The 9795-nt window shown below is 41.8% G+C and overlaps 1 long non-coding RNA gene across 1 annotated transcript; it reads left to right on the top strand.

Moving 5' to 3' along the window:
- The first annotated feature begins 4611 nt into the window (after window positions 1-4611).
- Window positions 4612-9439, top strand: LOC147346006 (uncharacterized). Its single transcript, XR_015154187.1, has 2 exons — window positions 4612-4865; window positions 8425-9439. It is a non-coding gene; the product is annotated as an uncharacterized LOC147346006 (long non-coding RNA).
- Window positions 9440-9795: the final 356 nt, after the last annotated feature.

Raw genomic sequence — 9795 nt, 5'->3', positions numbered from 1 at the left:
CCATGGACTGTATAGTCCATGGGGTCGCAAAGAGTCAGACACAACTGAGTGACTTTCACACAAGGTCACGTATTTTTGTTGACTACGAAACATGAAACAAAGCAAAGGTAACAAAATATTAAATAAATTTTATTTTTAAATTATTGCTATAATAAAGTAATAGATTTCAAAATATCCAATTCTAATGTGAGTTTTTTTACATTTTCTTTCATTTACAATCTTTGGCTTCTATAACTCTTAATTAAATTCTCTCACTCTCCAACAACAGTTCTTCAACAAAGATTACTTGCACAAGAGTGCTTTCAAGAAAGGATTAAAAATAGTGGGGTTGGGGCATTTTCAGTTTGTCTCAATAAAATACTCTCATGAATCTATCATTTTAAAACATCCCAATTCGCATTCAGTGTTACTTGCAATTTCACCAATGCTTAATTTATTTTACTACATATTACAGTTTAATTAAACACCAGACAGGAGCTTCAGCGGAAGAGTTCCTTCTCTCTACCCAGCAGTGTTTAGATCTCATAGTTTGAAGTCTAAGGACAAAACTGGCAGTCAAAGGGAGAGTGAACTAGGTTTCTTTTCAATAACTGAGCCATATTTATTTCCTTTTTATTACTGACAGACACTCTATATTAGTCCCCCATCTCCCAACTTTTTCGTTGTAAAAAGTAAATAGTAATTCTTATTCATGGCAGTGGCACCTGCTCAGGGAGGACAAATCTGGTCACCAGGAGGTCCCCCTGCTGCTTTACTCAACTGGCCACATGCTCTCCACCCTGGCAGCTGGTCCAGTTTTGTTTTTCTCCCTCAGGCAAACAGGAACTGCATGGACATTTAGAAATTTTTCTTTCTGAACCAAAACTTTGGTTTCAAAAAGTAGCATGGAAATTCGTAACAGATGATAAACTTCTATATACATATTTCATTACATAAGAAACACATGAACACACTCCCATAAAAAATTTACATACAGAAATGTCTAAACCATGAAGACTCTTTTATATTCCAACTCCCCTCTCATCTCACTCCCCCTCCCCAAAACGTGAAGGAGTCAGGGGCATCCCCTTCACAGAATTAACTATGAAACTGGACAACTGTGTTAAAAAATAGTCAATTCTGATTACTAGGAAATGACCCAAGACAAAAAGCAACTCACATTTGTTTGTTTCCTTCCAAGCTTCCTTATATCACAAATAAACAGATTGGTTTTTTCCACTTTACAGAAAAAGGGATACCTCCCCCCGCCAACCATTCCCCCGCCGCACTGCAACCAACCCTGTGGCTCAGCTGGTAAAGAATCTGCCTGCAATGAAGGAGACCTGGGTTCAATCCCTGGTTTGGGAAGATCCCCTGGAGAAGGGAAAGGCTACTGGCTCCAGTGTTCTGGCCTGGAGAATTCCATGGACTGTATAATCCATAGAGTTGCAAAGAGTCAGACAAGACTGAATGACTCACTTCACCTAACCAACCATGTCCCACTGCATTTTGCTTAACATTATGTACTGATGTGAGATTTATGTTGGTAGCTATAGACCTCTCTCATACCTCTTTGTCATGTCAACCCAATAAATATTTTCTTATTCTCCCTTTGTTTTATTTTTTTTATTGGAGTATAGTTGCTTTACTTGTCTTAGTTTCTGTTGTACAGCAAAATGAATCAGCTATCAGTTCAGTTCAGTTGCTCAGTCATGTCCGATTCTTTGCAACCCCATGGACTGCAGCACGCCAGGCCTCCCTGTTCATCACCAACTCCCGGAATTTACTCAAACTCATGTTCATTGAATCGGTGATGCCATCCAACCATCTCATCCTCTGTCGTCGCCTTCTCCTCCCTTCAATTGTTCCCAGCATCAGGGTCTTTTCAAATGAGTCAGTCTTCACATAAGGTGGCCAAAGTACTAGAGTTTCAGCTTCAACATTAGTCCTTCCAATGAATATTCAGGGTTGATTTCCTTTAGGCTGAACTGGTTGCATCTCCTTGCAGTCCAAGGGACTCTCAAGAGTCTTCTCCAACACCACAGTTCAAAAGCATCAATTCTCTGGTGCTCAGCTTTCTTTTTAGTCCAACTCTCACATCCATACATGACTGCTGGAAAAACCATAGCTTTGACTAGACAGACCTTTGCCATCAAAGTAATGTCTCTGCTTTTTAATATGCTGTCTGGGTTGGTCGTAGTTTTTCTTCCAAAGGAGCAAAAGTCTTTTAATTTCATGGCTGCAGTCACCATCTGCAGTGATTTGGGAGCCCAAGAAAATAAAGTCTGTCCCTGTTTCCACTGTTTCCCCATCCATTTGCTGTGAAGTGATGGGACCGGATGCCGTGATCTTTATTTTCTGAATGTTGAGTTTTAAGGCAGCTTTTTCACTCTCCTCTTTCACTTTCATCAAGAGGCTCTTTAGTTCTTTTTTACTTTCTGCCATAAGAGTGGTGTCATCTGCATATCTGAAGTTATTGCTATTTCTCCCAGCAATCTTGATTATAGCTTGTGCTTCATCTAGCCCAGCATTTCTCAAGATGCATATAAGTTAAATAAGCAGGGTGACAATATACAGCCTTGTTGTACTCCTTTCCCGATTTGGAACCAGTCTGTTGTTCCATGTTTGGTTCTAACTGTTGCTTCTTGACCTGCAGACAAATTTCTCAGGAGGCAGGTAAGATGGTTTGGTATATCCATCTCTTGAAGAAATTTCAGGTCTGTTGTGATCTACACAGTCCAAGGCTTTGGCATAATCAACAAAGCAGATGTTTTTCTAGTATTCTCTTGCTTTTTCGATGATCCAGTGGATGTTGGCAACTTGATCTCTGGTTCCTCTGACTTTTCTAAATCCAGATTGAACATCTGAAAGTTCACGGTTCACGTACTATTGAAGCCTGGCTTGGAGAATTTTGAGCATTACTTTGCTAGCATGTGAGATGAGTGCAATTATGTCGTAGTTTGAACATTCTTTGGCATTGCTTTTCTTTGGGATTGGAATGAAAATTGACCTTTTCCAGTCCTGTGGCCACTGCTGAGTTTTCCAAATTTGCTGGCGTATTGAGTGCAGCATTTGAAATAGCTCAACTGGAATTCCATCACTGTACTAGCTTTGTTCATAGTGATGCTTCCTAAGGCCACTTGACTTTGCCTTCCAGAATGTCTGGCTCTAGGTGAGTGATCACACCATTGTGATTATCTGGGTCATGAAGATCTTTTTTGTGTAAGTTCTTCTATGTATTCTTGCCACCTCCTCTTAATATCTTCTGCTTCTGTTAGGTCCATAACTTTTCTGTCCTTTATTGAGCCCGTCTTTGCAGGAAATGTTCCCTTGGTATCTCTAATTTTCTTGAAGAGATCTCTAGTCTTTCCCATTCTATTGTTTTCCTCTATTTCTTTGCACTGATCACTGAGGAAAGCTTTCTTATCTCTTCTTGCTATTCTTTGGAACTTTGCATTCAAATGGGTATATCTTTCCTTTTCTCCTTTGCCTTTAGCTTTTCTTCTTTTCTCAGCTATTTGCAAGACCACCTCAGACAACCATTTTGCCTTTTTGCGTTTCTTTTTCTTGGGGATGGTCTTGATCACTGCCTCCTGTACAATGTCATGAACCTCTGTCCATTTTAATTGTTACACAGCATTGAACAACAGGGTGTATCACTATTTCTTGAGTCATTTCCCTATTAATTTAAGGCTGTTTCTAAACATTCTCTTGTCATAAATGACACTGTAATGAACACCTTGAACTATCTTGTGAACAAATGCAAGTGTTCCCATTGACTAGATACCCAAAAGTGAAACTCCTGGGCTGGAGGATGTGCCAATATTAAATTTCGGAAGATAGTGCAAAAGGCAGGAATATTTAAGAAGTTGCCAGGTCTTTAGAGCTAATCATAAATGTTGACACCGGAAGGGTTCTTAAAATTTTCCAGTCAAAATCTTTTGTTTTCTAGTACAATACTCAGGCTTCTGGAATCGGTGTCACATGGTCCAGGTCACTGGTCCAGACTCCACTCCAGGTTTCCTGGTTTCTCAGCCCAGTACTTTCTTCAGTGCATGTCTTACGGGGCAAAAATCAGGCTTGAATTTGGGAGTAATCCTTCCCAGCAAAATAGAGATGTTTTACAAACAATTTAAAACATGTTTTTTTTTTTTTCCTTTGGATTTTCCAGTAGTACTAAGAGCAATTCAGATTTGTGTTATGAAGCAAACATTCAGAGTGGAAAGATAACTCTCAAAGACAACAGGCAGATTCTGTATCTAATACAATGCTGTCAGTAAAACATGCAAACGGAATCTGATTTCCTTATTAAATGATGTTGGCAAAGGAGACTGCAGTTCCGTCCTCAGATGCCCACTATTTTATGAAAAGTATTCCAATCGCCACACTAAGCTACTCAAATTATCCACCATCGCATAACAATCAACTCTGAGTTAGTTGGAAAACAGATCATTTTATTATATTCCCAGTTCAGTGGGTCAGCAGAGGTATCTCATCTGCTCCACAGGCTCTGGGAGCTCAGCTGGGAAGACTCAGTGCTGGGGGTGACAGCAGCTGGGGCCAGATCCAGAGAAAGAAAGACACGCCCTCTCTCACACCTGTCATCTGAGATCCCAGCTGGGGCTGTTGGCCAGAGCACCCACACACAGCATCTCCAAACAGTCCCTGTGCTTCTCTTCAGCATGATGACTGCGTTCCAGAGGCAAGTGTCCCAAGACTCACTTCCACTAACAGCAGTGTGAGAAGACTGGGAGAGCCACTGCCACAGAAATAAGTGTAGAACTGGACAACCTTAACAAAAACAACCATCTCAGGCCACTGGAAAATGACCAAAGATAGAAGCAAACTTGAGATGTGCTTACTCATGAAAACTGCCTCTGTGTCGGGTAAGTTCAATTTCTCTTGGCTTTCTTGCCGAACAGAATCCCCAGATCAGGTAATAAAACCCTCAGCTTTACCTGCCTAAGATGATGGTCTTTTCCATCAAATTTGGAAAAGTTAAAGCCATTATTCTATTGAACATGTTTCCTGTTCATTTGTCTTTTCCTCTCCTTCTAGAGTCTAAGTAGCTAAGTCATGTCCGGCTCTTGTGACCCCCATGGGCGATAGCCCACCAGGCTCCTCTGGCTATGGGATTTTACAGGCAAGAATACTGCGAAGGATTGCCATTTCCTTCTCCAAGGGATCTTCCAGACCCAGGGATCAAACCCAGGTCTTCTGCATTGCAGGCTAATTCTTTACCAACTGAGCTTCCGTTGAATATACTTCCTATTCCTTTGTCTTTGTCTCTCCTTCTAGTATTTTCCATTTTGTATATGGTAGTGTACTTAATGTTGTCCACATTTCTGTGAAGCTCAGTTCATTATTATATGTTCTTTGTTCTTCAGATTGTATAATCTCTATCAATGTCTTCAAGTTCACTGATCCTTTCATCTTCCACCTCTAATCTACAGCAGAGCACCCCTTGGTGAAATTTTCATTTTAGTTATTGTACTTTCCCTTATGGCAGAAAGTGAAGAAGAATTAAAGAGCTTCTTGATGAAAATGAAAGAGGAGAGTGAAAAAGTTGGCTTAAAGCTCAACACTCAGAAAACTAAGATTATGGCATCCAGTCCCATCACTTCATGGCAAATAGATGGGGAAACAGTGGAAACAGTGGCTGACTTTATTTTTCTGGGCTCCAAAATCACTGCAGATGGTGATTGCAGCCATGAAATTAAAAGATGTTTACCCCTTGGAAGGAAAGTTATGACCAACTTAGCTGCTGCTGCTGCTGCTAAGTCTGACTCTGTGCAACCCCATAGACGGCAGCCTACCAGGCTCCCCCATCCCTGGGATTCTCCAGGCAAGAACACTGGAGTGGGTTGCCATTTCCTTCCCCAATGCATGAAAGTGAAAAGTGAAAGTGAAGTCTCTCAGTCGTGTCTGACTCCTAGCGACCCCATGGACTGCAGCCTACCAGGCTCCTCTGTCCATGGGATTCGCCAGGCAAGAGTACTGGAGTGGGTTGCCATTGCCTTCTCCGGACCAACCTAGATAGCATATTAAAAAGCAGAGACATTACTTTGTCAACAAAGGTCTGTCTAGTCAAGGCTATGGTTTTTCCAGTGGTCATGTACGGATGTGAGAGTTGGACTGTGAAGAAAGCTGAGTGCCAAAGAATTGTTGCTTTTGAATTGTGGTGTTGGAGAAGACTCTTGAGAGTCCCTTGGACTGCAAGGAGGTCCAACCAGTCCTAAAGGAGATCAGTCCTGAGTGTTCATTGGAAGGACTGTTGCTAAAGCTGAAACTCCAATACTTTGGCCACCTCATGTGAAGAATTGACTCATTGGAAAAGACTCTGATGCTGGAAGGGATCGAAGGCAGGAGGAGAAGGGGACAACAGAGGATGAGACGGCTGGATGGCATCACCGACTCAATGGACGTGAGTTTGAGTGAACTCCGGGAGTTGGTGATGGACAGGGAGGCCTGGCGTGCTACAGTTCATGGGGTCGCAAAGAGTCGGACACGACTGAACGACTGAACTGATTGTACTTTCAACTCCAGAATTTCCATTTAGTTCTTTTTATATAATTTATATTTGTATTGAAATTTCCTATTGTATAAGGTCTCATCATCATAAATTCCATTACTTCTTTTAGCACCATTTTCTTTAATTCTTTAAACATATTTACAATAGTTGATTCAGGATCTTTGCTAAGTCCAACATCTGGGTTCTCTTAAAGGCTTTTTGGGTGCCTGCTCTTTTCTCCTGCATAATGAATCACATCTTCCTGTTTCTTTGCATGTCTCATTATTTTTCTTTGAAAACTGGCATTTTAAATAATAGATTGTAGCAGCTCTGCATACTGATTCTTCACCAACACCTCTGCGGGTCTTGATTTTTTTTGTTGTTGTCTGCTTGTTATTTGTGTAGTGATTTGACTAGATTATTTCCACCAGTGTGCAGCTTCTAACGTCCCTCCTCCTCGGAGGTTACGGTGGCAGGCAGGCTTACAATCACCCTGCGGTGGCAGTTGCTTTACCAGGACTCTCTTTGATGGTTTCCTTCCTTGGTCTCTTTTTTAGCTTCCTGTTTATCTGCCTCTGTTGGAATCATACCCAGATCTTAGTCTCCACAAATTGCTAGCTGATTTTTCTATTATTTTAAACAATACCCTATGTCACAAATTTCTCCACAGCCCAATCCAATTAAATTCAGACCTCTTTGCAAGGACAATCCTTGAGGCCAGCCTTTGAAGTTTGTTGCAATCCAAGGAGGGCTCTTCTTAGCTGTCTGTTTTTTACTTTTTCAGTTATATTTCCAGATGCTCTACAGTTTAACTTGTTGCTATCATGGCATTCTAATTTCTTCATAATTATTGACCTTCAAAATCCTCACTGTTTTTTGTTCATTTGATTGCTTTTGGGCCATGCTGCATGGCTTGTGGGATGCTGGTTCTCCAACCAGAGATCAAACCCGGGGCCCCAACAGTGAAAGCACCCAGTCCTAACCACTGGACCGCCAGGGAAGTTCTGAATCCCCACTGTTTTTCATAGCATTCTTAGGTTTACCACACTCTATTTCAGATAAAATCAGTGCCCTTAGGGAAAACTATGGAGCTCTCTGTTCTTACAGCTTATTTCTTGCTGACAAAACCTCTGTGCCATAGCACTTGAGTTAGGACAAGGACAGGGGTCTGGGGGAAGTGGAAGCCCTTCTTGTTGGCTACTCCTGCCTGAAGTAGAACTTCCGTCACACAGAGCTGGGAGGGGAGGGATGGCCCATGGCTCATGCGACACAGATTCATTGCTCTTAACAGCAATTTTGTTGTTGTTCAGTTGCTAAGTCATCTTACTCTTTGCAACCCCATGGACTGCAGCATGCCAGCCTCCCCTGTCCTTCTCTATCTCCCTGAGTTTGCTCAAATTCATGTCCATTAAGTTGGTGATGCTATCTAACCATCTCATTGTCTGCTACCCTCTTCTTTTGCCTTTAATCTTTCCCAGCATCAGGGTCTTTTTCAATGAATCAGCTTTTCGCATCAGGGAGCCAAAGTACTAGAGCTTCAGCAACAGTCCTTCCAATGAATTATAGGGTTGATTTCCTTTAGGATTGATTAATTTGTTCTCCTAGCAGTCCAAGGGACTCTCAAGAGTCTTCTCCAGCACCACAATTCAAAAGCATCAATTCTTTGGTGCTCAGCCTTCTTTATGGTCTAACTCTCACATCTGTACGTGACTACTGGAAAAACCATAACTTTGACTATATTGACTATATAGCAATTTAGTAGATTTTCTCAAATAAATATTTTTCCGTTTGCTGTGTGCCCTTAAGAAAATTTCCAGAAACTTCAAATGGTTGCTTCTTACATGTTTCATGGGTTAGAGTTGCATAGCTGAGGAGATCAGTGGAGCTCTTCAAATTGTCATTTTAGAAGTGTGCCTTCTGTTTTTCTTTAACAGATGAGATTTGCACTAAGGTCAAGACCCAGGAGAGACCCTTAGGAGAGGAACTCTGCCAAATCAGGAGACTTGAAGAGGAATCTAAGGCCAGAGGCCACCAGGACTAACCTACAGAGTTGTGAAGACTGTGTATTCTCCTCACCAAGCTATGTGCCCATGGAGCCCATGGAGCTTGTCAATTCAGAAGAAGTAGCATATTTGTCTAACATGTCCAGGCAAAGGGACCTTTTTTCTCATTCACTCATTACTTGCACGGCTTCAGAAGCCACAGAGACTCCAGCTGACAAGTTATATAGAATGAATCAACCATCCAGAGCAGCAGTTCCCAGTTTTGGTTGTTCATGAGGCTCATTTGGGGAGCTGCTGAAAAATATCAATGTGATGATGGTCCCACCCTTAACAATTAAGTCAGATTCTCATAGGATGGGGCCTAGCCAACAATATTTTTAATAACCCCTCAAGGGAGTCTAATGTACAATCAGAACTGAGAACCACTGCTCTAGAGCTTAGAGCCAAGGGAATGGGATTCTTTGTCCCCAGACACCTCAAGAGGATATAAGCAGATGACCGAGTTCCAGTGTTGGCAGCTATATAGTGCTCTAAGTGAATAGTGGGTAAAACTAGCACAGCAAAGGTAGTCAAATTACAATAAATAATGTCTGTCCTAAAACTGCCCCCAAGCAGTAAGAAAAACAGACAATGACTGCTGCAAACATAGTCTCCACACCCCCACTGTGGGTCCTAATTGCTACGGCTCTCCCAAGCCAGGGTGTGTCGCCTTGTGTCATGGTGACATACACAGCGGCAGATTTGCCCACTCCTTTGGCCACATGGCGACTCCATGCTATTCTTGGCATCAGTATAGTCAAAGGCTGTCTTTATAGAGGCACTAATTCCCAATGCCAGAAAAGATGGTACCTTATCCCAGGGACAGACTCTCATCCTTTAACAAAAGGAACTCTGCTTCATTCCCAGAATTTTCTGGCCCCCCAAAAAGAATGCAGCATAGAAATAAGTCATTGGAAAAAATTAGTGATGAGAGAATTTATGAAACATTGAGGAAATTCCCTAGGTTAATTATGATTTCTTATTCAAATCTTGGATGTTCAGGCTGGGAGGGAATCCTCTCTGTGCTCCATAAATGTTTCATTTCCTCCCTTCCTTCTTTCAGAGACTCACGACTCACCCAAAAAGAAACATGAGACATTCAAGTTGAAAAGCTTAGTGAAGAAGATCTTACAAACAAAGTGGAGCAGATACATGGCTTATGTGACCCACTCCCCATCCTTTACTGCCTCAAATAAATGAGACTGATTCACAGTGCTCTTTCCTGGGTACCCACCTCCAGAGTTGAAGAATGAGTAGAAACTT

Source organism: Bos grunniens, chromosome 24 (genome assembly GCF_055505025.1).
Source record: "Bos grunniens cultivar Pamir isolate PY7600 chromosome 24, Bosgru_T2T1.0, whole genome shotgun sequence".
In the NCBI taxonomy this organism is placed as follows: Eukaryota; Metazoa; Chordata; class Mammalia; order Artiodactyla; family Bovidae; genus Bos; species Bos grunniens.
The sequence above is the reverse complement of the archived record's forward strand: the minus strand, read 5'-3'. Positions and strand labels throughout refer to the sequence as shown.